Source organism: Macaca thibetana, chromosome 4, assembly GCF_024542745.1.
Source record: "Macaca thibetana thibetana isolate TM-01 chromosome 4, ASM2454274v1, whole genome shotgun sequence".
Classification (NCBI taxonomy): Eukaryota; Metazoa; Chordata; class Mammalia; order Primates; family Cercopithecidae; genus Macaca; species Macaca thibetana.
In genome coordinates this window covers 6,361,139-6,389,120 of record NC_065581.1, presented here as the reverse complement: position 1 = coordinate 6,389,120, position 27,982 = coordinate 6,361,139, and the positions used below count along the sequence as shown (strand labels likewise).

The window sequence follows — 27,982 nt, the reverse complement described above, 5'->3', positions numbered from 1 at the left end:
CCAATATCATGCAGTTTTGATTACTATAGCTTTGTCAAATAGTTTGGGATTAGGGAATAATCACAGTCTAACTTATTGGCATGCAATCCTAACTCTTCTATCACACAGTCCCAGCCTCCCTGACTTTTAAAAACCCCATCTTGGTGTTGGGAGCTTCCTTAGACTTCTTTACGTGAGTATTTCCCTCTATTAAGAGGAAAAATGGATAAATCTTTGTTTTGGATCACATAAATGCAAATCGCTTATAAAGTTGAACAGCATTCAATCCTTTATTTTGGATTTCTGTTTCCTTAGCCTGTACCCGAGACCTGGGTGACAACTGTAACCACGTGGAGCCACACCCACCCTTTTCAGCACTGAACTGAGCTGCCTGCAGCCCCACCCACCCCAAGTGTAATCTCTGTCCTCCCCACTAGCTCCCCGCTAGATCCCCACCAGCATCTACTCTTCCCTTGCTGGTTTTTTAACTTTGCTGCGACCACCGCTGCTTCTCTGGGCAGAGACCCCCTCAAGCCCTCCTAGCACTGTTGTGGAATTTGGAAGATATTTTCCCATCTCATGATTACAACTAGCTAGGCATGGTTCAGGCTTTCAGTGACCAACACTCTTTTGGAGGTTTCCTAATAGGCAGCCAGTCCTATTCTTTGAGGTTTGAGTCTCCCTTGCCAAGCAACTTGGAATGTATTTTCCTAAGACCAGACTGCAAGACATTTGAGTTCACTTGGGACATCCTAAGGAAAATATTTCAGTCTAGAAAGATGGTTGTGGTAGCCTCTGAATACTTTCCTAAAGTGATATCGCTCTGAGAGCCTCCTACTCATCCCTATCACCATGTCCGATGTCTTCCTTGTTTTCTGTCACTATGCTGTCTCCAGCATTGCTGTGAGGTGCAATTCAGCCCAGGCAGAAAAGATGAGTCACAAAAGCACCAAGCAAAACCTGTTACTGGTATACCACATTTCCATATGACCGAAGCCTTTCTTCTTGGCCACTTGTCCTAGAGGGCACCTGTAAACAAAGAGCCCAGACATAGCTCTTCTAACTGAATATCTTTCTTTAGCACATTAATGAGGAAATAAACTCCCAAGCCCTTTTCTTCTCCTCTCTTTCATTTGTACGAGTGGAATTGTGACAAAGCATTGTCTTCTGAAAGACTAATTTCCTAATGCCAAGTGGAGTGTTCCCCAATGCGCCCTGGTGCTGGTAGTCTCAGAGAGCCCTGTGCTAAGGGCTCATTGCTTTGCTCATTCTCTCGGTAATCAAACTGGTGTGTCAGATGTGACAAGATCATCCAACATGGAAGAAAGGACAGTAATTGCTTTGCTGAAGGAAAAAAAAATGGACTTGTCCTTTGCGGATCACTTGGACTCCTGGAAGCTGTGAAACTGCACCTTCCAGTTCATTTCCCTGGATAATTGATGTTTTCTTCCTTTGAAATAAAGAAAAAAATTCTTTATTTTGTTTTCCCCTGTGGGAAGATGGTATTCCACCCACAGCACACTTCTTCATCACAGAAGTTGATAGTAATGATTTAGTCTGGGAAATATCCCAATCAAATGTCACATGCCACCAAACAGCAGGAGCTGAAGGCTTTTGGCCACTTTGTTGGCTACTGCTGCCTCTGAATATCCCTTATGAGATGATGTGTAGCTTGTCAGTAGATTTGGACATTGAGACTTTTCAAAATCCCCTTAAAATAGATGTTTCTAAAACCCAGGAGACTTTTCCATCTGTCTCCTCTGCAGAATTCATGTTGGGGTGGAATAAATAATGCAACCTTTTAGAGTCTGAGAATCACCTTTTGAATATTCTCTGTTTAATAACACATAGACTTGACTTTCCCAGTGAATTGATTACCTGCTGTTCATTTTTTAAAGAAAATATAATCTTTGGGTTTCTGCTTCATTGGAACTGAAATCATAAAGATGTTACTCTGCAAGTATTTTGTAAGAGAATCGTTGCTCAAGAAGACTTCAAAAAATTTTCAGAGAATATTTTAACTAATTGCAAATGGAATTTCATTTTGGTTTGGGGCTCTGAGTTTATAAATTTGGAGTGGGTTCTAAAATTAGCCATGAGCTACTCCCAAGCTGGTTTGAGAGGGAAAAATAAAGAAAGAAAAGAAAAGAAAATGTTGAGATAGCCTCTTGGTTCTCTTCAGAGCTTTCAGAGTATCCTGGTAACTTTCTAGGCCATCAGTGGTCAAAGGCAATGGGTCCCTGTAGTTTCATATGGAACATTTCCTTCCAGAATGTACTTTCTTTATAATACTGCAAGACGCACTGTCATCATTGGCTTGAGAAGACAGCATACTTGAAAGAACTTTGGCTGAAGAATTAATTTCTTTACCCCTTCCCATAGAATCCTAAGTTTATAAACCCCTCTAGCCAAACTCAGATCTTTAGTTTTACCCACCATTACAATGTGAAAATATTTAGTTTAGTTTTCTCTTCAATGAACTCCAAGATCTTGCCAATGTTGGTCTGTTTTAGTTCAATTTTAAGACATATGTAACTGGCGCAGCTAATTTAACCAGACAAATGAAGTGCTTTTCTTAGAACTGAACACACACTCTAACACACGCTCTAAAATCTGAAGATCTTCTCACTTCCATTCAAAACACAAATAATCAGCCAAAGCAAAACGATCCTCTTTAGCCAATTAAGAATCCAAATTCCTGTTATCCAGTAAGCGGAAAGCACACCCTGGGACAGAATACTGGTGGCACTATTCTCCGGGTGAGCAATAAAACATTTACCCTGAGTCACCAAGCTGAACTGTGCCTTTCACATCTTGCAAGTCTTGATTACATTGTTTCACTAGTCATGAGGGGCAATTCCTGAAAATGCTGCCAAGGAGCCTGGCATTGTAGAAATTTGCCCTACCTCTTTGTGGACATGATAGATAGCCACGGTATAATTCTGCTTCACCAAGCTAGTCTGCAGCTAGGCTTTGCTATCTGCAGCCATCTGTCCTGTAGTTTTAGAAGCCCAAAGGGACTCAGAGAGTACTTTTACATGGAGCGGCTATAGCTTTCGCTGTCCTGGAAAAATGGGTAGATTGAGACTCTGGGCACATGCAGGCAGTGTACTTTATTTCTCCTCTCTAATTGTGTAAGTTTCCTAGGTCTCTCCGCTCTAGGAATGCACTGAATTTCAGAGCACAGGTTAGCCATTTTCTCCTCGGAGATCTTTTTTCTTCCAACTTGTGTAAAAAGTAAAGTAGAGGTTCATCTTCAAAGCCTTTCCTCCCCATCTAATTAGGAATAAATAGTAACTTCTCTTAGAAGCAACATTTATTTGAAGACCTGTGCTAACATTCTTAAATACCTGCTAGCCATAATAAAGAAATCAATGTACTTTATGTTCTTAGCTCCCACAGTTTAGCCTAAATATCTGCCCTGGCATGCTTAGACTGGTCCAAGCAAGCATTGCATCATAGCCCATTTATCTTCCTTATTTGAAGGTGGTTTTACCTTTCTCAGCATTCCACAAGTTACTTCGTCCTTCCTTTGTTCTCCTCTATGTTTGCCTCCTTAAAAAAGTTCGAAGTTGCTAGCCATTCTGGACAAATACAGAATATGAGGTCCTGTTCCAGCCAATGGAAACTGGACACAGCAGTAGGGTGGACGCTTCGGGTTGTAAATGACCCTGTCTCCTTTGTTGGGTGTACTCTCATGGCAAAACTGCTGGTGAGTGTCCCCTTTCTGCAGCAAGTATAAAAATGACCTTGCTGCGGAAATTAAATTTATGTTCAAGTGCTATTTCTTTACAGCACCGGGGAACAAGCATTTCCCACACTTGGATTCAGTAGAGTTCCCCAACCCCATCAACTAACATGCATATTGTATTTGTTAGTTTATGTCTGCCTCTCTTAGTAGAATGTATTCTCAGTGTCTTGAGCTCCTGACTCAGTGCTTCACACATAATTTTGCTGAATGAATTATTGTGAGCTTGACAGATGGCCATGCCATGACGTGTGGGTCTCAGCAACCTTTTACCTCATGAAATTAGCCCTTTCTTGACAGTGGGATGCCACACTGCTTGTCCATGAAGGCTGGCTTAGGATATTCTCCACTGAGCCCTGAAACACTGATGCCCTTGAACAGAAGCACAGAAAGTCCGTTAACCATGGCCTGAAATCCTAGGGATAGTCTAGTTAGCTCGTGGTCCTTGGTGGCTAACTTTGCACCTTCAGTTTAAGGGAAGCATCTTCCCCTGCGTGGCAATGGGGACCAAGTGGGCCCCTGTTCTCTGGGTCATTAGGAGAGTGTGAGTATACATGTGACTAAGGACATTCCTTTTTCAGCCAACCAGCCCTGGAAGTCAAAAGTTGTGTTGGTGAAAAGAGTCAAATTCTGTACAATATTTGAAGAGATTTATTCTGAGCCAAATATGAGTGACCATGGCCTGTGACACAGCCCTCAGGAGACCCTGAGAACATGTGCCCAAGGTGGTCGGAGTGCAGCTTGGTTTTATACATTTTAGGGAGGCATGAGACATCAATCAAATACATTTAAGAAATACATTGTTTTTTTCCAGAAAGGTGGGACAACTTGATGCAGTGGGGGCTTCCAGCCTACAGGTAAATTTAAACATTTGCTGGTTGACAATTGGTTGAGTTTCTCTAAAGACCTAAGATTGATAGAAAGGAAATTTTCAGATTAAGATAAAAGATTTGGAGACCAAGGTTCCTTTGAAGTCTTATAGCGGCTGCCCTTAAAGACAATAGATGGCAAATGCTTCCTATTCAGATCTTTAAAAGGTGCTAGACTATTAGGTCTAATCTCTTTAGGACTGGGAGGGCCTGGAAGAAAAAGATCTAGCTATGTTAATAGAGATTCTTTACAGATGCAAACTTTCCTCCACAGAGGATGGCTTGCAGGGCCATTTCAAGATATGGCAAAGAAACATGTTTTGGGGAAAATATTTTGATTTTCTTCCTTGTCTCATAATGTTATACCAGAGTCAGTTGGAAAATAAGTCATGATATATAGTGTTAAATAAAACCCATCTGATGAGAATTTATGGTTTGTAGAGTATGACACCCCAGACTCCTTAGATAGGAATTTGGGCAAGATAAAAAAAAAAAATCAGAGCTTAGTCCTCAGGTGGGAATATTTGTTTTGCACTTGGTAATAAATTTCAGAGTGGCCATACTGTGGCAATCTGACTAGTCCAAATTTTGAGCTCGGTGTCCTAACCCAGAACCACAAAACCATCCTGGTTGCTAACAGACACTATGTGGTTACAAACACAGATAGAAGTCTTTCTATGTAAGGAAATGGGAAGTGGGGGGTTATACTACAAAGGTTTGGATGTAGACAAAAACTTTTCTGATTCCCTGAACTGGAGGGCAGTTTGTCCTTTGAAGCAACTAGGTTCTCATTTCAGCTTTTGTTCAGAGGGAAAGTTACTTCTTTGGGTATCGATTTAGGTCAATTTAATTTCTCTTTGTTTGACCCACAGCTTAGATTTACTTTTCTTCTTTTGGGATTCCATCATTTATAGCTGAAGAGGTAAAGCTTAATCTACCGCCTTGCAAAGTGAAGTCAATGATACTAAGTCCCAAGATTCCTAGTGGGATTGTCTCAGAAACCAGGAAGGAAGGGGCTTCAAACTTTTCCCTTAGAAAGACATTTTCTATTCAAACCCTTTATTTAATCTCTCTATGCCTCCACTTCTCCATTCACTTGTTTATGCTGTGCACTTATTTAGCTCAGCTGCCTATTCATTTATTCAACAGACATTTGCATAGCATATATCAATGTCAAAACCAGAATTTAGCAGATTGGAAAACAAGACAAATCAATGGTCTCAGAATTTAATAACAAATGCTAGAGCTTCCAGGCGAGAGCATGTCCCATGGCCTGTCTTGGATTTTAGATCTCTGATGTAAAGGCCATCAGAGAGAATAAGGAGGTAGGGCTAGAATTGACTACCCCTCCCCTTGCCCCCTCAGTCTTTCCATAAGAATACTGCTTCTGCTTTACATTTTCCATATTCATAATTTCTTTTCTAATTACAAAAGTAATATGTTTATTAAACTGAAAAATCCAAAAATGTTTAAGAAAAGGAGAAAGAAAAAAATTATTCTAAAAGAGTTGCTGTGAACACGTTAATGTAATTTCTCTCTTTTCTGTTGTTTGAAAATCTAGTCAAGAATATTTTACATAGACCACCTTATTTTCCAGTTTTCACCTAATGTTATAACATAAGCATTTGCTTTTGTTACTCTCAACTAATCTACATTATTTTAATGGAGATACATTCTTCATTCTATGGGTATAACCTTATTCACTTAAGTAATCTCCTTTTGTTTGAGAGTATCTTTTCCCTTGCTTTTGTAAGCTTTTTTGTAAGCCTTTCCTTATAAACAATGCTGCTGTAGTGTTTTTGTGGATGGAAGCTTTACACAGTTCAGATTTTGTTTTTTTTTTTTTTTTTTAAGGAAGAATTCCCCAGAGTGTAATTACTGGGTAAAACATGAATGGATGTTTTCAAGACTATTGACATGGATTGTCAAGTTATTTTCCAAAAGTGTTTTGCCATCTGCATTTCTTCTCCTGTGTCAGAATGTCTACTTCAGCTGTGTCCATCGTTAAGGAGGTAGGATGCATGGTTAAGAACCTAGGCTCAGAACCAGATTGCTCAACTGAAGTGCTTGCTCTGCCACTTACTCCATGATCTCAGACACTTTACTTAATCTCTTTATGTCTCTGTTCTCCCTTTGAAGAATGAAGATAAAAATAGTACTTCCTCATAGTGAGAATGAAATGAATTAATATATGCAAAGAGATTAGAATTTGCCTGGCACATGGCAAGCGCTATTTTAATACTAGTTGTTATTACCCCATCTACTACCACGGATATGACTGAGGCAAAAGATAACCGATGAAAATCTAACAGTGTCCTGCATCAGGGTGTGGTGACTTGGATAGTGTCCCCTAAATTTCATGTCCACTGGGAAACCTCAGAATGTGACCTTAGTGGAAATAGAGAGTTTGCTTATGTCGTCGAGTGAGGAGGCAGTCATACTGGGTCAGGGAGGACCCGAATCCAATGGCTGGTGTCCCTACAAGAAGAGGGAACATACAGAGACAGAGGAGAAGGCCCTGTGAAGGTGGAGGAAGAGACTGCAGTCACGCTTCCACAGCCTGAGGAATGCCTGTGGCCACCAGCGGCTGGAGGAGGCAAGGAAGGATCCCTAGAGCCTTCAGAAGAAGTATGTATGGGCCCACTGCACCTTGATTTCTGACCTCTAGCCTCCAGGCCTATAAGAGAATAAATTTCTGTTGTTTAAAGGCATCACATTTGCATAATTTGTTATGGCAGTCCTAGAACAGTGATACACAGGGTAATTCCATAGGTGCCATCAATAGGGAGTATACAGTTATTTACATGACACTGGTATGTCATCACCGTGAAAGGAAAATAATCAGGGCCCCCAAATCACTAAGCCAAAGGGAAAAGTCAAGCTGGGAGCTGGCAAACCTGCATCCCATTCTATTCCTACATAAGATCGCTACAAAAATAAAAAAGCTACACACCTCTCTCACAATTTGCCCACAAGGAAATTCCTTGTGGACAAAAGACAGAACTCAAAGTCATTCTCTTGCTCACATGAGACAAATGCATACAATCAAAGAATGCAACTGTTTGTTTCTTATCTAGCTGTGACCTGAAGCCCCCTCCCCACTTTGAGTTGTCAACTTTCCAAACCAAACCAACGTACATCTTACATATATTGATTGATGTCTCATGTCTTCCTAAAATGTATCAAACCAAGCTTTGCACTGACCACCTTGTGCACTCGTCCTCAGGAACTCCTGAGGCTGTGCCACTGGCGTGTCCTTAATCTTGTCAAAATAAACTTTCTAAGTTGACTGAGACCTGTTTCAGATATTTTGGGTTCACATAGCCAAGCAGAATTGACATCATTTGAAGCCACCAGGGATTCCGAACAGAGTTGCAGGCCGGCGTCTCAGGGTGATCTTCCTGGGTGACATCAGTGAGCTGACAGACCCAGGCCACCTGTCGTTCTGCACTCCTCCCCAACCCCCTCCGCTGGCCCTGGCCAGGTTCCCAAGAGCTTCTGGATGGATCTTTGTTCTAATTGGCCATTGATAACATGGGCTCATTTCCCCATCCCCTCTGTGCTAGACTGTAATGATGATTGATGCAGGTAGCAAATGGCCTAGAGTCACCCTCACAGCCTTATTATTGCAGATACAATTACCACCAGGCTGAGCTTGCTGCTATAGTATCTGATAATGGACTCTAATTTGCCAGTGGGGTTTGTGTTCCTTTGTTCCCAGACAGAGATCCATTTCTAAACTAGAGAGTGATTCATAAATATTTTTCTCTCCAGTCATGAGGGAAGGCCAGATTTCATTGCACAACGAAAGGCAATTCTACCCAGAAGCCACTGCAGGAGGCTGTGCTCTGCTAGGGCATAGCTCACTGATCCAGGCTGTTCATTTTGCAGAAAAGCCCTCTGAGGCCCAGAGAGGTAATGTGACTTGTCCAAGGTCACACAGTGAATTAGCTAGATCTTTATGCTCTGACACTGCCTCTCTCTTGCTCCCTGAACTGGAGAATAAAGTAGTAAAGAACCAGGTGTTCTAAGCAGCCCTTTGGACTTGAGCCACTTTGACCTCTGCTTACTTGTAATAGTGATAGGAATTACGTTTCTTTAAAATAGTACACTTGTTGTTTCTAATAGTCAGAAGCTCATGGATGAGAATTTGGAAAAAACAGAAAAATTTAAGAAAAAATAACCATAAAGAGATGACTTCAAGGCCGGGAGCAGTGGCTCAAGCCTGTAATCCCAGCACTTTGGGAGGCCGAGACGGGCGGATCACAAGGTCAGGAGATCGAGACCATACTGGCTAATATGGTGAAACCCCGTCTCTACTAAAAAATACAAAAAACTAGCCGGGCGAGGTGGCGGGCACCTGTAGTCCCAGCTACTCGGGAGGCTGAGGCAGGAGAATGGCATAAACCCGGGAGGCGGAGCTTGCAGTGAGCTGAGATCAGGCCACTGCACTCCAGCCTGGGCGACAGAGCGAGACTCCGTCTCAAAAAAAAAAAAAAAAAAAAGAGATGACTTCAAGTTAGCATGTTTTATTCACTTACAATTATTTTATGTATATGTAAACATTTTTAATTTTTATTTTGGATAAAATTGAGGTGATATTATATATACAGGTTTATATTCTGTATTTTTCCATTTATTGCAGTTTAGTTATTTTCTCATATCATTAAATACCATGCTGTATCTTAAAAAATGTGTTTGTATAATATTGTATTATACAGATGATGAAGTTATTTAAACATTTTTGCTATTGTCATTTAAGTGGTTTTATAATTTTGCAATTATAAATAACATTGTTGTGTTATTTATGCATACATATTTATGATTGTCTCTGATTATTTCTTTATAATAAATACAAGTAGAAGTTGGGGTCAAAGGCCGGGCATGGTGGCTCATGCCTGTAATCCCAGCACTTTGGGAGGCCAAGGCAGGTGGATCACAAGGTCAGGAGATCGAGATCATCCTGGCTAACACGGTGAAACACCATCTCTACTAAAAATATAAAAAATTAGCCGGGCGTGGTGGTGGGTGCCTGTAGTCCCAGCTACTCAGGAGACTGAGGCAGGAGAATGGCGTGAACCTGGGAGGCAGCGCTTGCAGTGAGCCGAGATCGTGTCACTGCACTCCAGCCTGGGAGACAGAGCGAGACTCCATCTCAAAAAAAAAAAAAAAAAAAAAAAAAAAAAAAAATTAATGGCAAAAACCGCAATTACTTTCGCACCAATCTAATAAAAAGAAACAAATATTAAAATGCTTACACAATGACTAACACTTAGCAGACACTCCACAGATATTTATTGGTTTTGTTTTGAGCTTTTGCCATCAGTGAAAAAGAAGCCAGGCACTGGAATCTTCTAGGAAAAGGCCAGGGATTTTCGTTTTCCAAACAAGTGACTGGTGGTATGGGGAGGATACAGTAAGATTCTTCTGTCTGCCAACATGTAGATCAATTCAATGGGATACCCAGGTAAAAGCTATTCTCAGTTGCTAATGTAATAATGAAAACAAATGCCAGGATTATAACAGCTCAAAGGACAGTCTCTGATCTGGCATTTTGAGGATGCCAATATCTTCCTATGGAGACGATTTGGAAAGTCAAACTGCCTTCAGAAAGTTAGGATTTACCTAATGCCATGGGCAACTGCAGTCAAGTTTGATGTGGCTATAAGCTCTTCTTGGAGGAGGAAGAGGAGAGAATGGTTGTGTGTGAGACCAAGAAAATGAAGCTCTAACTCTGCATCCTTCCCTGAATTCTTGAGTTCCCAAAAGCAAACAATGAAGTGGGGCAGAGAAAACCTGGAGGAAGTAAACTAAAACCAATCAAACATGCGCCTTGAATCAGCTGGACTTGGGTGAAAATCCAATCTCGGACCCACCCTAGCTACGTGACTTTGGGCAAGCCACTAGACCTTGACCTCCCTTGGTTAGTTTCCTGCTCTGTAAAAGGATGCTGATGCAGGCTACTCAGCAAGATTTTTAATTAGGCTAAAAGGAAGTGAATATGAGACAGAAAGTGGCCAACAAGTGGTACGCAGTATTACTATTATTTATGTAACATTGGTTAATCCTTTTTATTTTATTTATTTTATTTTATTATTATTATTTTTTGAGATGAAGTCTCACTCTGATGCCCAAGCTGGAGTGCAGTGGCACGACCTCAGCTCTCTGCAACCTCCAGTTCCCAGGTTCAAGTGATTCTCCTGCCTCAGGCTCCTGAGTAGTTGGGACTACAGGCATGCACCACCATGCCTGGCTAATTTTGTATTTTTAGTAGAGATGGGGTTTCACTATGTTGGCCAGGCTGGTCTTGAACTCCTGACCTTGTGATCTACCCACCTCAGCCTCCCAAAGTGCTGGGATTACAGGCGTGAACCACTGCACCCGGACAACACTGGTTAATCTACTACCTTATTTTCATATTTTCATAATAAAATGGGAACAATAAAAATAATTTTTCCATGTCTCAATGTTATGGAGATTGTTGACAAAAAGATGTGGAAGTATCATGTCATCTGTGCAGTGCTACAAACAAGTCGAGACTGGAAGGGAAGGGGCTCACCCCTGAGCATAGGGAAACAAAGGGTAGCAGCTGCTAGAAGGTCTGGGACCTGGGGCTTTCTCCTGTGACTCCTGCATTACCTTAGGTCTGCAGTTGGCTCACCACTTCCTTAGGCATTGCCCTCCAGTCATTGATTCCTAAGTGCCAAGATTATTCAAATGTTTAGTGTGACAAAATCATGCATGTCAGGATTTAAGCACATCCTACAGAGACAGTTTAGGATAATCAACACTTGTTTCCCGATAAGGCCTGTGGCTCCTGTGGTCTGCTTCCAAGGCGAAGGCCTAATCATAGCAGTCAAGGAGCTATGTGGAGAAGGATGAGTGGGTGGTGCTTCCACCAACAGGCTCTGAACCTCCAACACCAGAATGGCCTCCTTCTGGCATTTTGCTGGTTACAGATCCATCTGAGAGGGTCTGAAATGTCAGACCCACTCCCACCCACCTGACACAATGCATCCCTTCTCTCAAAAGTTCACCCTCTGTAGTCGTCATCAGGTGTGTATCAGATTGTGGCCAGGGCAGGTAATCTATGTGAAGCCAAATGCCATTGATGACATGATTTTGAGCCACTTAAATTAAATACAATGAAAGATTTTCATGAGACTGTGGCATTAGGCAGGATTCCCGACAGAAAGGTCAGTACTCTTAAAGGCTTTTTATGCTTTTGACTTACATTTAAGTTCTATATAATACTCAAACCAAACCCAAATGTACTCACTGCATTATTATTTGTAGTAGAAATTAGGAATCCTGCATACATTTTAGACTTTTCATCCTGTGACCCACAATTTCAAAAGATGCCAACAAAAGATGATTTCACCAAAGTTATTGTTGATTTGGGAGAACACAAGGGGAGGTGCAAATGATATTTCACAAGTTCTTCTTTGATGACTCTGTTGCTTACACAGAGAGATGTGAGTGGATAGACCCATCATTCAGTAAATATTTAATGAGAGCTTGCCATATGGGTACTGCTTGCTGGTGGCCAGAGCCCCCTGGGAGTGGGAATAGAGAGGAGGAAATGCATGACAATGAGTGGTGCTGAGAAATTAGAACTGAAGGCTTGGCCCCCAAGGAATGAGGGAGAAGAAGCCGTAGGTTATTTCCAGGTTTTTGCTTGAGCGACTGACTAGGCAACTAGAAGTGATGCCTCCAGGAGCAGAAAATGCAGAAAAAAGAGTGGCTTTGCAGGGGTGATTGAAGGGGCCTGTAAGGAATCATCTAGTCTCAGTGACTGAGTCCTTTCCCTCAGGAGGCACGGCGTGGAGACAGGTGCATCCACAATAGTGCACATTTTCTCCAAAATTATAGAGAAGGAAACAAGTAGTCAGAAAAGAGACAGTATGTTCTTCAGCAATGCCAGGGATCAAATACGAGAGAGAAAAGATCCCTCATTGTCTCAGCCATCAGAGTAACAAAATAGAGAACAGAAATCAGGATATGGAGTATGTATCAGTTAACTATGGCTGCATAGCAAATCACCGTAAAATTCAGTGAGTTAGAACATCAGCCATTTCTTAATTCTCATGAATCCATGGGTCAGCTGATCCATGATTTCCACTCATGAGAACTGGTCTTGGCTGATGTTGGCTGGACTTGTTCTTGCATGTGTGGTTAGCAGGCTGGTTGCCTGGAGCTAGCTGTTCTGGGATGGCTTCAGCTGGGATAACTCAGCTCTGATCCCTGTTATCTCCCATCCTCCAGAAGCTTGTTCTCACAACAGATGTGGGGGTGCAAGAGGGAGCAGAAGCGTGCAAGACCTCTTGAGGCTCAGGCTTGCACCTGGCATGCTGTCATTTCTGCTGCAGAGTCAGTCACAAAGGCCAGCCCAGATTCAAGGGTTAGGGGAGTAAACTCCACCTCTGGATGGGAGGAGTTACAGAGCCACGTTACAACAATGTGAATACCGGGAAAGGCAGAGAATTGGGACCATTTTTTGGAAACAATCAACCTCCTATGAGGTCCTGAGACCAGGAAAGCTGAGGAGGGCAGAGGCTGAGCAGAGGGAATACTGGCACTCAGACTGGCCTCGTGCAAGGTTCAGTGCAGTATGAGCGGCAGGAACCAGGTTCATTTAAAGGGAATGGAACCCATCGGCCACCTAGGTGGAAGTGACACAATGTGGAGGTTAAGCTGGCACGATGTTAGAACAAACTCCTGTCTCCTTTTGCCCTCCAAACACTTGCGTTGTGGGGACACACTGATTTAGTCAAAATGAGACTCATTTAAAGCCAGGCAACACCTCAGGGTTGTGAATCTGTGAACCAGTTTTGAGCCTTTCTTGCAAGAGTTTGTGAGTATAGAATAAGAGGGTGACTGGCCATTGCAGCAGAGCCTGGAGGTAAAGCCACACCTCTATCCCTGTTTTGCCAGGAAGCTCACGTTTCTTATGTGGAGCCAATCGAAACATCATATGCTGTTTGGCGTCTGCACACTGAATGGCTGAACGTGAATCAGCAATGTTGTGCAACTTTCAGAAAAACCAAGGAGTGTCCAGGGGAGAACTAACAGGAATGAAGAATTTAGCAGCCCAAGAGAGATTCTCGTGATTTCCAAATTAGCCAAAACTCACCAGAATGTTCAATTGCCCTCTGGCCATCACATAACCGTGTCGTAGGAATTATACAGGGCCCAGGAAATGAAGGTGGGGATGAAGTCAGAGGAAAAAAGGCTCACAAGTAAAGAGCCAAGGATTTGAACAACTAGACTAAAAGAAGAAAGCACTGAAGAGAGACTAACATGATTTTGGCATAAAAACGGCACTCATGGTGATAAAACGGGCCCCATCTCCATTGAGGAAAATAAGAGGAGGCAAGGAAGATGAAGCCACAGCACAGGATATTAAGGTTGGATTTAAAGGAAGAACTGTGACTATTCTTAGGTGTTACTGAATTAGCTCTTCAGGAGAAGGAAATCGGTTGAGTACTAGAATAAATGCAATATGTCAATATTGATGCTCGGTACAAAGGTTACCTGCAGAGTTACTGCATAAGTGACTGTGAAACTTCCTTCATGGGGGTCTTTAAAATCAGATAACTGCTCTGAGGTGAGAGACTGAGGGTAGGATTAACTACCTGCTTGCATTAGTTTCAAGTCCTTAAACATTGAACATCCACATGTGTTTGTAGGCCCTTGAAGCTTTTTAAACTGTTGTGTTTCATGTCTTTGCTAATCATTTCTAGTTTTAATAGTAAGGATTTCCTTTGGCTTGAATGCCAGGAAACAAGTTGTTTCCATCCTGGTATTCATTCGATCTTTGTAAGATCTTTATTCTTTTGTGGGGTCAGGGAGAGGATGGGCACCTAAGAGTGAACCTGAGAAATTTGTACGTGGGTTTTTCTGGAACTCCTCACTGTAATGTGGCATTGTCCCCAAGGCCAGCTCCTCTTCCACGTGATTTTGCTACTCACACACGCAGCAATTACCATGTGGCATTAGCTGACCGTGCCGGGCCCAGTGTTATTATTGTTATTATTATTTGCTTTTGAGATGGAGTCTCGCTCTGCCGCCCAGGCTGGAGAGCGGTGGCGCCATCTTGGCTCACTGCAAGCTCCGCCTCCCGGGTTCCCGCCATTCTCCTGCCTCAGCCTCCCGAGTAGCTGGGACTACAGGCGTCCGCCACTACGCCCGGCTAATTTTTTGTCTTTTTAGTAGAGACGGGGTTTCACCGTGTTAGCCAGGATGGTCTCGATCTTCTGACCTCGTGATCCGCCCTCCTCGTCCTCCCAAAGTGCTGGGATTACAGGCGTGAGCCGCCTCGCCCTGCCTGGGGCGCAGTGTTGTTTCGTGCTGTTGACCTAAAGTAGGTCTGACTGAGATGCTTTGAGTTACAAGTACTGGAGGCAAACTCTGAGGTAAGCAGGAAAGATGGTTCCATTTACTCATTTATAAAACGGACTGGGGTCCACGCTTGATAGAGAAAGGGGGAGAAACATGCAGGCCAGTGAGGAAACTGAACAACGAGCACATAGGTGTAAAATACGAGACTACAGACAAGTGAGAGGCAGTGTGAGGCTGGGGATGAATCAGCGCAATAGAGGCAAAGGCAATCAACTGCAGGCCTCTGAGCCGCGTGGGCGAAGGAGTCCTAATACTAAGGAGGCTAGGAACAAGCTGCTGGTGTTCTAACGGAGCGGAGAAACCCAGGTGCCTGTGGGCAGGGCCTGGATGACGAGGTTGCTTGGGTGTCTGAAGTGAGTGATTCATCAGGGAGCTACAGCTGTTTACAGCTGACCCGTGTGTTAAATATTCATCACCCAGAGAAGGGAAATGTGTTCCAGTGCCCCGAAGCAAAGCCGAGGCTTTTCTGTTTGATTAGAAGATAAGTGAAAAAATAAGGCGACACATTTTCTCTTTCTCCTAAGTTCCCAGGGAATCTTTCGGTAAGTTGAGGTGACTTGCAGGGTTTGAATAAGTTGAAAAAAAAATTCTGTTTATTTGACATCACCTTTTTCAGAGTGTGCGTGTAGGAGGGTGTGGAGGTGGGAACAAGGCAGGAGTCATTCATTTCCGATGCAGAACAACTGGGCTAACTTTCGCAGAGAGCTGCGGTCTCGCTTGACTCTGGTACTCAGGTAGAAGCACCTATGGAAGTGACTGAGCCATTTGATGACTGGTCTCTCTGCAAGGTCCACAGGGGATGTTATGTCTATTAGTAGGTGACAGATGGAATACCATTATTAGTGACCATAAAATATAGTCAAGAGCGGATGGTTGCCGCTCTTCAGGTTGATCTGAGAAATATCGAGGAAAGCCTACATTCTGTACCTGAAATATTTGTCATTGATGAACTTTTCCATTTAGGCTAATTTTTCAGATGCTTTACAATAATTTTTCAGTGATAGGCTGGGCATGGTGGCTCATGCCGATAATCCCAGCACTTTGGGAGGCTGGGGCCAGAAGATTATTTGAGCCTAGGAGTTCTAGACCAGTCTGGGCAACATAGTGAGACCTTGTCTCTACAAAAAATGAAAATAAATATACAGCCAGTCATGTTGGCACATGCCTGTAGTCCCAGCTAATCGGGGGGACTAAGGGGGAACGGTTGCTTGAGGCAGGGAGGTTGAGGCTGCAGTGAGCTGTGATCGCACCACTGCACTCCAGAGCCTGGGTGACAGAGTGGGACCTTGTCTAAAATAATAATAATAATAATTAGTCAGTGATGATATATAACATGTATGTATGACTTTGAAATATATATATATTCCTTTGAGTTAGATATTGTTATCTCCAAATGATCTAAGAAAGATTCAGTTATTGGCTTGGAGTCACGTAGATGAGGAATTGAAGAGGTGAGGTTTTTAATGGAGACTTTCCTAATTCTAAGTTCTCTTATATTTATCCTACACCCTAGCCAAGAAGAAATTTACAAGAGGCAAGGTAAGGATTCTAAATCAGCAGGAGTCAGAGAGCAAAGTTCCCAAGACGTGTAGAGGTAGCAAGAAGGCAGACTTAGCCTCTTTATTTTTGCCTGCCTCCAAGCTTTGCACAGTGGGCCGGGAACACACCTCTGAGATCTGGAAGAGGAGGTTTTTGTAGGGTTCATCCATTGTACAATTTTATTAAACATCTACTTTGTACCAATCCCTGTTCTCATCACTGAGGATAGATTGAGGAGTAAGACACAAAATTTCTTCCCTTGTGAAGCTTTGGTTTTTGTGAGGGAGGTAAGGGTCACCCAGCCTTATGGCTTAACTTCTTGTGGCTAATTTTGATCATCAGTGCTTTCTTTACTAAACTGTCAAGACTGAACAGTAAGGTCGTTACAAGGATGGGTTGGAATCCCCACTTTTCCACTCAATTTTCTTTGTGGTAAAAGGTGACATAAAAAAATAATGAATTTGTCAAGAGAATTAAATAGGATAATGTAGGTAATGTGTTCAGCACAGTGCCTGACATATGGTGAGTGCATACCTATTGCTGTCATCATAATTACTTTAATATATGATGCCAAAACCAGTAGCAGCAGGTTTCCCCCAGCAAATGGAGTTGAATTCAGTTGCCAAATTGTCCGAAACAAAGACCAACAGAGAATACCCTTCCTGGTGTGGGATAACTTCAGGCTGCATTGGAGACAGATAAGGCTGTATCATATTCTCAGCTCATTCGATGTGGTAGAGGAATCAAAGTGCTCCAGAGTGACCCTGGATCTGGGTCCTTGCAATTTTCTGGAAGCTCTTGTTAGAATGCATATGGCGTGCCCACCAGCATACTGGCTCTTGGAGGTTATGAAGCTGTGAAGTATCTCCTAATTACTTCTTTTAAATAAACATGCCCTATTTCCTTTTTCCCAAGAATACATTAACTATAGTCATCATGTTATACAATAGATCTCTTGAACTCATTCCTCCTGGGTAACTGAAATTTTGTATCCTTCAACCAATATCTCCCCAGTCCTAAATGTGCCCTATTTTCTACTGTGGCAAAGTAAGGAAAATTGTCCAGTGAATGCCTGGAAGATCAATGGCCAGGCAGTGGGTTCACCAGGGTCAAGGGCCCCCTGTTCTCCAGTGGCAGAGCTTGTGCCCCAACTCAGCTTCCCAAGGACTGTGCCTCTTCCCTGCCCATGCAGCAGCTGAATCCAGCATCTTGCAAGGTCTCCTGGTACAAACGTGAATGTTCTCTGACAGCTTTGCCTACAGCTGAAACATATAGGCAGATGGCAGGTGCTAAAATTTCATCTAATCATTCCTCACAACCAAGACTGTTTTTGACTCTCAATCTAAGAAGACAGGAAGGCAATGCCCCTTCCCCAGAGCACAGACATGCAGTGTGTCTGCTCAAGCACAGCTCTTCCTGGGATGATGACAGAACGGGTACTATGTGTCTCTTCTTGCCAATCTTGGCATCTAATTCCCTGTTTCACAAAGCCTGTTCCTTCACCTTTATCACACATCCTGGTGAGTACCTGCTTTTGCTCATTACTCTATTACTTCTCACTAGAGAGAATATGTTCAAATGAGAGTCAAAGTGGCTGCTAAAAAACATCTACGTGAACTTGGAATAAGAATCTTTTTAAATCAATTCCCCAACATTCTTAGTTCAGCAGCTCCTGATAACACAAGGTTGAAAATAGTTTTCAGATAAATATAGGAAAGTAGTAAATTCAAGTAAAGAATGTAAAACTACTCCAGTGCTACTTTCCAGCTTAAATAAAAGCAGGGTTACCACTTAAGACATACTGTGTTTGCCTGTGCCCACGGTCCCATTGTCAGGAAGGGTTCCCTGATTCATATGCTGACTTTTTGCATTAGAGTTATTTCTCCACTCTGAATTGTTGCCAATATTATTTTTCACATGTATATTTTCATTCCTCTCAAATTACTTCATAAGCGTGTGTTTCATTTCCTTAGTGTGTAAGCATCCCAAGGTCAAGATCTACATCTTATTTATTTTGTATCCCTCCACAGTAGACATTAAATAACTTACTTTTTAAACTGTATTATTGTGGTTAGAATAAAAATACCTTCTTTGAAAATATCCAAACCCAAAGTCCAGAGTATTGGGAAAAATAAATAAAGCCAAGAATTAATTTTCTTTTTACCCATTCATTTCTAAAGCGAATTTGTTAGAAGTGCAAATACAGACATTAATTATTTTGTGGATTTTGGTATCTTTAGAGAGGCAACAAAGTCCATATTTTTTATTGTCTCTTTGTCTCATTTTGTGAATCAGTTCTTTGAATTTTGATGGAGGCTGCTAATGCCTCCTCTGTAGCTATTATGATAAGGGTTTCCGGTTATACTGTATTAGTTTGTTCTCACATGGCTAGAAGGAAATACCCGAGACTGGGTAATTTACAAAGGAAAGAGGTTTAATTCACTCACAGTTCTGTATGACTGGGAAGGCCTCAGGAAAGTTACAATCATGGCGGAAGGTGAAAGGGAGGCAGGCACCTTCTTCACAAGGCGGCAGGAGAGAGAATGAGTGCAGGAGGAACCAGCAACACTTATAAAACCATCAGATCTCATGAGAACTCACTCGCTATCATGAGAACAGCATGGGGGAAACCACCCCATGATTCCATTACCTTCACCTGGTCTCTCCTTTGACATGTGGGGATTGCAATTCAAGATGAGATTTTGGGTGGGGACACAGCCAAATCATATCATATGCTTTCTCATCGTACTGCATTTTTAATTAGGGGCAGATTTAAATTAGAGATAGGTATGAGTGAGAACAGGAAGTAGCTATTGATCTCTTCTCAAGTTTGTGTGAGCACAAGTAGGGGGAAACATCCCTGATCTTTGGCTAGTGTCCATTAGCCTTTCAAAGTATGTTTGAAACTCTTTTAGATTTTATTTCGGCTAAGAGGACAGGCTTACCAAATGTTTTCACATGGTAATACCTCCAAATAAAACAGAAAGACACCACTAAATAAGCACATAGCTTCAGAAATAGGACTATACCACAAAGCGCTTAGCCAGCATGGATTTTTAAAGGCATATTATAGCTATACTGATGCAATGAGCCTATTAAACCTTAAGGCGTTTAAATGAGATTTTGGAATCAAATATTACTTTGTCAGTAATCCAAGGATTTTTATCCCCCTTAAAGAAGTTTGATTTAATGGGAAAATTTTCTAAACTTATGTTTCTTTTAAAGTGAAAGCAAGTTTATTAAGAAAGTAAAGGAATGAAAGAATGGCTACTCCACAGGCACAGCAGCAGGTTGGGTTGCTGGACTAAGAATACTTATAGTTATTTCTTGATTAGATGCTAAACAAGGGATTGATTATTCATGAATTTTCTGGGAAAGGGGTGGGCAATTCCCGGAACTGAGGATTCCTCCCGTTTTTAGACCATACAGGGTAACTTCCTGATGTTGCCATGGCATTTGTAAACTGTCATGGCGCTGGTGGGAGTGTCTTTTGCATATAATGAGCAGTGGGGATAACCAGAGGTCACTTTTGTTGCCATCTTGATTTTGGTGGGTTTTGGCTGGCTTCTTTACTGCAACCTGCCGAATTAATTTTGATTGCTTTTCTTGCATCAAGTAGTTTTTGGTATCTTTGCTGTCTTTATGCAGAAACATGGGCATTTCAAGGTGAGCAAAGGCTGAGAGAGCAGGAGAGGGAGAAGGAGATGGAGAAGGAGAAAGATTGCGAAGAAAGGAAGTAGGAAAGGGAAAGCGGAAACACAGGAATTGGAAAAAGGGGTTTGAGGAATACAAGAATACAGAGGAGGATGGGAGAGAAAGACTAGTCTGGGAAAATTTCTCTAAACCTACAGGAACTGGGCAATTACATAGAAAATGTCTGAGATGAGTAGCCCAGGAACTCTTTGTTGGAAAGATGAGCACAGATTGCCTGTGCTTTTGTGAGCAGAAGTCATACTCCCCTCTAAGCAGCCCCTGTGTGGATTTTCTAGGCAATGGCCTCCTCTGTAGTAGATGCTGGGGGCTGCTCCACAGGTTTCCCTTTGGTTCTTCTGCCATGTTCTTTCACAACTTTCACTCCTAACAGCCAGCATGGCTGGGTCTCCCTGTCTGAGGACCACCACTGTTCTCGGGCTGTAATGACACCTTCAACTTGGCTTCCTCTGCACACTCTGAAAGTTGGAAGTGTCTGGGAACATACCTCCCCATCCCATTCCCCATGGTGGTCCTTCTTGGTGGGTGACTGATGGATACAATGTTATCAGTATTCCAGCTCTCTTGTCCCTTCATCTCTGAGGTGAGGTTGCTGCGTCTCTACAGCGTCCTCTGCAGGATTGAGCTCCCTTCTCTTCCCTCTACTGGTTTCCTAAACCCACTTCCTAATAAACGTTACGAAATCCCATTTCAGGGATCTGGGGATCTTGATCTAAGACATAACTCAATTAACCTAAAAGCCCCCATTATTCCAACGGCCACTGAGATGTTTCCTTGATCCTCAGGAGCGACCCAGCAGAGTGGAGGGTTTGCTCCATGTGCAGGTCTACACTTGTAGTTACAGACTACATTCCCGAAAGACAGTCTCCGTCTGCCCACACTTTTCCCTGCTAGCACTCGGCTTCTTTGCTACGTGTGTCCTGGGACATTTGGGCATCTGTCTTGAGCCACATCCTTGGAGACCTCTGCCCCCACAGTCTCCTTGCCCCTCCCAGGCTCTGCATAGTTGCCGGAGCTTGGCTCCATCTGCAAGTCTGACAGGCGTTTTTCTCCAGAGCTGGGTGTGCTTGGGAATTGGCTCGATTTTAACACCCATCCCTTTAACCACTGTCTGCTGGCGTCACCTCCGCTGGGAAGGGTTGGAGCCCACAGGAGCAAAAGGCAGACGTCTTCACTCATAGCTTTGTGGTTTGAATACATATTTATCACCCAAACCAAGACAGGTGTTAGTTGGGGGGAGCAGGTGGGTACTAAAATAGCCCCTGGGTTTTTATAATTTTGAGGGAGGCAGCTGAGGTGGTGTTTTCTGTCCCTGTGATTCTATAACAGGAACTCTCTGAAGTTCCTGTGGCTCACCATCTTCAGTGAATCAGTTTTCAGGAATCTAGTTTAGAGAGGGTCATTTTTAAATCCTAAAATACTATTAAAAATGTGTCTGGATCTACTCATTTCTTAATCCCAAAATACTATTAAAATGTGTCTGGATCTACTCATTTCTTCTCCCACTTATATAAAAAGAGGGTGGACAATCACTCCCCTTTTCAAAGTTAGAAAATGGAACTGGTGACGATGGTTTGTCTTTAATAATGTTGTTCTGTATGAATCCAAGCTGGGAAAAGCTCTCTGCTGATGGGTCCATGGAACAGACAGATGCATCCCATCAAGAAGCCAATTTGGAGGCGTGTGGTAATGACAATTTCCTCTGAAAAACCCTGCAGTATCTGTTGAGCACCTACTGTATGCTCAGTAATGTAGGGACAGGTGATGTTGGCGCCAGTTGGGTTATCTTATAGTGACTTTATTTGCTCTCCAGGAATTGCATTTCTTATAAAAATATGTTAATTTTGACATCTTTGACCCAGGTGTTTTATTGCAAATAATAGTGACATGAGAGGTCTTTCCTGGATAGAGAAATCTGAGAGTTTTTATTTAAGTTGTTGCAATCTTGAAATAAGCTGTCTGGTTATGTCGGGGATTCCTACATCAGTGGTCAGCTGCCTCCTTCTTATCCTAGTTGCAGAAAAGTGCCATGAGCCATGATTTTTGGGGGAGCTGTTTCTTTTTTTAACTCATCTTCCCATATGTTATTGGGGTACAGGTGGTGTTTGGTCACATGAGTAAGTTCTTTAGTAGTGATTTGTGAGATTTTGGTGCACCCATCACCCGAGAAGTATACACTGCACCCTATTTGTAGTCCCTTATCCCTTGCTCCCCTCCCACTCTTCCCCAAAGTCCCCAAAGTCCCCAAAGTCCATTGTATCATTCTTATGCCTTTGCCTCCTTATAGCTTATCTCCCACATATCAGTGAGAACATATGATATTTGCTTTTCCATTCCTGAGCTACTTCACTTAGAATAATAGTCTCCAATCTCATCTAGGTCTCTCCGAATGCCGTTAATGCATTCTTTCTTATGGCTGAGTAGTAGTCCATTGTATATGTATACTATAAGCTGTGTTAAGACCAGAGGTCACTGGCATCAGCTCACTTCGGTACCAAACAAGGAAGAACCTTCCTACTCCCCTTTCCTTTGATCCTTTCCTGAGCTCTAACCCTGGAGGGTCAAGAGCTGGGGGAATGGAAAAAGGAGGCAGGCAACTAACCCTTCCAAAGGATGACTTCCTACCTGCAATAGACCTGAGTTGGGAAAAAGGGGATAAATCTCAAACTTAAATCAAATTTGGAGTGTTGATTTTTAGATGAATATTACATGATTACTAAATTGAAACTATGTTCTACATCTTAAAATAGCTGTAGGAATTTCTATTATGTGGAAGTAACCATGAGCCCTGCCTAAATTTACATCCAGGGTCAAAGGAAAAACAAGTAACCCTCACTAAATAAGCATCAAGGAATAAAAGATGGCTCATGAGTCATACTTGTCTGACATGAAAGTTATACAAATGCACACAGGCATAACTTAGTGAAGTTACCAATTTGGGTCTAGACAATTGCAATAAAGCAGATACTGCAATAAAGCAAGTTGCAAAAATCTTTGGGTTTCCCAGTGCATATAAAAGTTATGTTTGCACTCTGCTGTAGTCTATTAAGTTGCAATAGCATTATGCCTAAAAAAAGTACATATCTTTTTTTGCTAAAAAATGTCAATGATCATCTGAGCTTTTGGCAAGTTGTAATATTTCTTGCTGACGGAGGGTCTTGCCTCAATTTTGATGGCTGCTGAGTCATCAAGGTGGTGGTTGCTGAAGGTTGCGGTGGCTGTAGCAATTTCTTAAAATAAGACAGTGACGTTCTCCACAACAATTGACTCTTCCTTTCACAAAACATTTATCTGTAACAGGCAGTGCTGTTTGATAGTATTTTACCCACAATACAATTTCTTTCAAATTGGAGTCAATCTTCTCAAACCATGTTACTGTTTTATCAACTTGGTTCATGGACTGCTCCATTTTTTTTTTTTTGGTTGTGATTTCAATAGTGTTCACAGCATCTTCACCAGGAGTAGATTCCATCTCAAGAAACCATTTTCTTTGCTCATCCATGAGAAGCAACTCCTAATCCATTCAAGTTTTATCATGAGATTGCAGCAATTCAGACCCATCTTCAGGCTCCACTTCTAATTCTAGTTCTCTTGCTATTTCCACCCCATCTTCAGTTACTTCCTTCACTGAAGTCTTGAATGCCTCAAAGTCATCCACGAGTGTCAGAATCCACCTATTTCAAATCTTGTTAGTGTTGATATTTTGACCTCCTTCACATGGGCACAGGGAGGGAATCAACATACACTGAAGCCTTTCAGGTTGGGGTGAGAAGAGGGAGAGCATTGGGACAAATAGCTAATGCATGAGGGGCTTAAACCTAGATAATGAGTTGATAGGTGCAGCAAACCACCATGGCACATGTATACCTATGTAATAAACCTGCACCTTCTGCACATGTATCCCAGAACTTAAAGTAAAAAAAAAAATACTTATTTAAAAAAAGGGAATAAGAGGTTCTATAAGAATTTAAAGGAAAAATTGTCACTTCTGTCTGTAGAAGGCTTTCTGGGGTAAGTTATATTTGAGCTTTGTTTGGAAGAATGGAGAGGACTTCAAAGTAAGATGGGAGGATTTGGCAATTGTATGTTGTATTAGTCAGAGTTTTCCAGAGAAACAGAATCAATAGGATGGAAGGATGGATAGGTAGATAGATAGATAGATAGATAGATAGATAGATAGATAGATAGATAGATAGATAGATAGATAATAAAGATATATGAGGGGATTTATTACGGGAACTGGCTCACATGATTATGGAGGCTGAGGAGTCCCATGGTAGGCTGTCTGCAAGCTGGAGAACCAGGGAGCCAAGGGTGTGACTCTCAGTCTGAGGGCGGGTGGAGGTGCTGGTGAAGGTCTTGTAGTCCAGAGGCAGGAGAAGATGAGTGTTGTATCTGCAGAAGAGAGAGAGCAAGTTTGCCCTTCCTCCACCTTTTTGTTCTATGTGGTCCTTCCCCAGATTGGATGATGCCCACTCATGGTGAGGGCTGATCATTTTTGCTCAGTCCACTGCTCCAAATGCTAATCTCTTCCAGAAACACCTGGAAATAATGTTTAACCAGCTATCTGGGTGTCCCTTAACCCAGTCAAGGCGACACCTAAAATTAACTATCACGTATGTAGAAAGAAGTATTTGAGTAAAGGGACAAAATTTTAAAAATTTATTAACTATTTAGTGAACCAGAAATAGATCAATTTTGACAGCCAGGGAAGCTTAGGATAGGGGAATAGTGAGAAATAAGGCTGAGAAAGACAAAGTGTCGATTGGGTGGGAAGGTCTCGAATGTTTGCAGATGGAGTTTGGACTTGACCTGGTCGGTAATTGGGGGATAATTACAGACATTTTAAGGAGTGGAGTAATAGCATCAACGTGACGTATGTAGAAAGAGATAAAACTTGATGACAAGTAAATAATAACAAAAGTAACAGAAGTATTTTCCCTTCTCTCTAGCAGGGAAGAGAACCAAGAGAAAAAGGATCTTAGAAAATGCTTAATCCACTCTTGATAACTTGTAGATTAAAAACAGTGAGATCAGAGAAATTAAATGACTAGCCTGAGGTTACTTGATGAAGCAGGAATGGGTACAAGATGTTCTGATGTCATCATTTTGATGCTGTCACTTTAGTGAGTTCTCTTCAATGCTTTGTTAACATTCCAATAGCTCAAAGCAACCTGGGATTCTCAGGCTGCCCCGTCCTTCCTCTGAGGAGAAAACTAGCCCGAATGCCCTTGACATGCCAGTGACTTAGCTTTCTAGAATTCCCAGATACGATTCTAATTTTAATTCGCTCAGCATCTGTTTGTTGACCATGTAGTATAAGCCAGGCACTGCATTTGGTGCTGTGGATACAACAAGGTTAACTTTGTGAGATTTCTGCCATTAGGTAAAGCATGTGGAAATTCAGTGAGGTAGGAAAATATTTTAGCTGTGGTTTTTGAAGAGGGAACCTAAGGAAAGAATGGCTTGAAGATCAGGTTCAGAAAGGAATGAATTTTGAAAGTTAGATATCCACAACCTATGAAAACTGGCAACGGGGAGATATCTGAGATGCCCTTCAAACTGCTCCAGTAAGAGCCTGTCTACTTGCCCTGCCTGCATAAGCAACCTTGGTTCCTAGTGGGTATATGTGTGGGAGATTGCAAGTGCATGTAAAAAATATTTGTACACACACATGCTTCTCTCTAATACTTACAAACTCATTGCAGTGGAAATTCGTTCCTTCCCCCTGCCCACCAGTTGTCCATCATCCAACTCCCCCACTTTCTGCTCTCATCTCCCCACCTTTGGGATATCACTAGATAGTTGTCTGACCTTAGGAAGAGAAGCATTTTTGTGGTGATGGATCAATTTCCAGGATATTAGGAAAATCAGATAGGATTTCAGTGTTGATTTTTTTTCTTGGTACCCTGGAAATTTATCCATGACCACATTAATTGTTCTCATCCTAAGGTCAGGCAACTGCCTGTCAGCTGTTATCCATGCTGTCCCAGAGGTGGGGAGATGGGAGCAGTCCACTCTGTGCTGCAGACAGCAAGGAGCCACACAGTCTGTAGAACACTTAAATATAATAACAAAACCAACTGAAAACCCGTCTCCTTATTATCCCCGTGTGACTCCCACCAAAGTCTCAGTTCTAACAGTTGCTTGCACCAGAGCAAACTGCTCCCCTGCCTCACCCTGGACCCCCAGGGGTCAAGCCGAGCTTCCACCTTTCAGAGCCTGCTGAGAGGCATCAGTTCAGATAATTCCCCCCCCACCCCCATTCCCTCCCTACACCCTATCCTCGCTGATTGGGAGAAGGGAGGAGCACCTTTGGGGGAAATGCAATGTTTGGGAGGGAGTGTCATTTGTTCCAGTCACCACCTAATTGGGAGAGAGGGGCAGGCTTTCCAAAGCCAAGGGAGCACTCCAGCCACCCCTCCCTCTCCCTCCAAGGCTATCTGTGTCACCAGCCAACTTTCTGATCTGTCCCTAGTGACTAGAACAGAAGAAAAAAAAATTAGCAGGGTAGAGAAGGCATGGCATTTCCAGGCAAAGTGAGGTTAGGAACTTCCCTTCCCCTGCAAATTGACCAGTTTCCAAGAGGCACGGCGCCTACAGCCTGAGAGGTGTTCACAGAGAGATTGCACAGGAACTGTAATCTTGCCAGGACAATCACTGAATGATGGTGGTGGTTAGGGGACAGGGGGTGGGCGGTAAAAAGGGGGAGGCAGGATAGCAGGGCGGGGGAGAAGGGAGGCAAAGCTCCCACCAGCTTCTGGGTCAGTCAGAAGACACAGCCCAGTGTTCAGGAGGGCTCCCTACATCTGTGCGGCATGCTGGAGCCCACCACCTGACCACATGTGGCACGTGAACAGACACAAAGCCATAGTTACAGCTAAGTAGGTCCAGGACACACTTGCTCTCCTCTCTGCCTGTACTGAGGGATGCAGGAACTACATCAATAGTTTCAAGTTTTAAGTAAAATATCCCTTTAACTGAGAATCCCAGATCCTGTGTCTCACCATTTAAGCGCACCCCAAGGTAGGCATGCGATTCAAGCTTGGGCATGCAGGTGCCCCTCTGGGCACATTTACTTTCAATGAATGAGGGAGCACACAGGCTGGCTGGAGGCATATTCAGTGAGGGGACAGCAATAGGGTTCCTGCTAGAAGACCTTGGCTGTGGTGGCTTGTCCAGCCCACTAGAGCTCTCTCAGCTGCACATTTCCAAGCCTGTTCTCTCCTGGTTATCCAGGGATAGTGGAAGTGCATTTCCATGGCTGATGGCATGAGTCCTGATAGACTCTTTAACTGCTGGACCTTGCCATAGACATCCACATCTCTACAATAGCACTGGTCACAGAACATTCTGGGTACAATAGCCAGAGTGTAATAATTACTTCTTCTTGATAGGGTGCAAACACTCCAAGTAAAGTTCAACCATCTGTTAGCATTTCTGCCGTCTTAAGTCCTTCAGCTTATGTGACCTACACACTCTGGCTTTTCCTTCTTGCTCTGTGGAAATGCCTTTTCTGTCTCCTTTGACAACTATTTCTCTGCCTGACTTTAAAGTAATGGCATTCCTTAGGCTCTCTTTTTATTCTCTTCTTTCTCCTTAGGAGATTTCTTTCATCTCCTATATTTTAAAAGCAATCTGTGACTGGCAGGACTTGTTCCAAAAACTCATTGTGCAAATATAAACCCATGTTCATATTTTGCAACTCAAATGAGATCTGGCTAGTTGAGAGCCC

General features: G+C 42.6%; 2 long non-coding RNA genes across 3 annotated transcripts in view; both read left to right on the top strand.

Annotated features, from left to right (window-relative positions):
- The window catches only part of LOC126953925 (uncharacterized), a 153,038-nt gene extending 143,924 nt beyond the window's left edge, over positions 1 to 9,114 (top strand). For both annotated transcript variants that reach the window (XR_007725411.1, XR_007725410.1), the window contains one exon: positions 6,451 to 9,114. This is a non-coding gene — a long non-coding RNA (uncharacterized LOC126953925). The remainder of the gene's footprint in view (positions 1 to 6,450) is intronic.
- A 1,606-nt stretch (positions 9,115 to 10,720) lies between these two features.
- Positions 10,721 to 27,982, top strand: part of LOC126953928 (uncharacterized) — a 30,526-nt gene continuing 13,264 nt past the window's right edge. The window contains exon 1 of the long non-coding RNA XR_007725415.1: positions 10,721 to 15,011. This is a non-coding gene — a long non-coding RNA (uncharacterized LOC126953928). The remainder of the gene's footprint in view (positions 15,012 to 27,982) is intronic.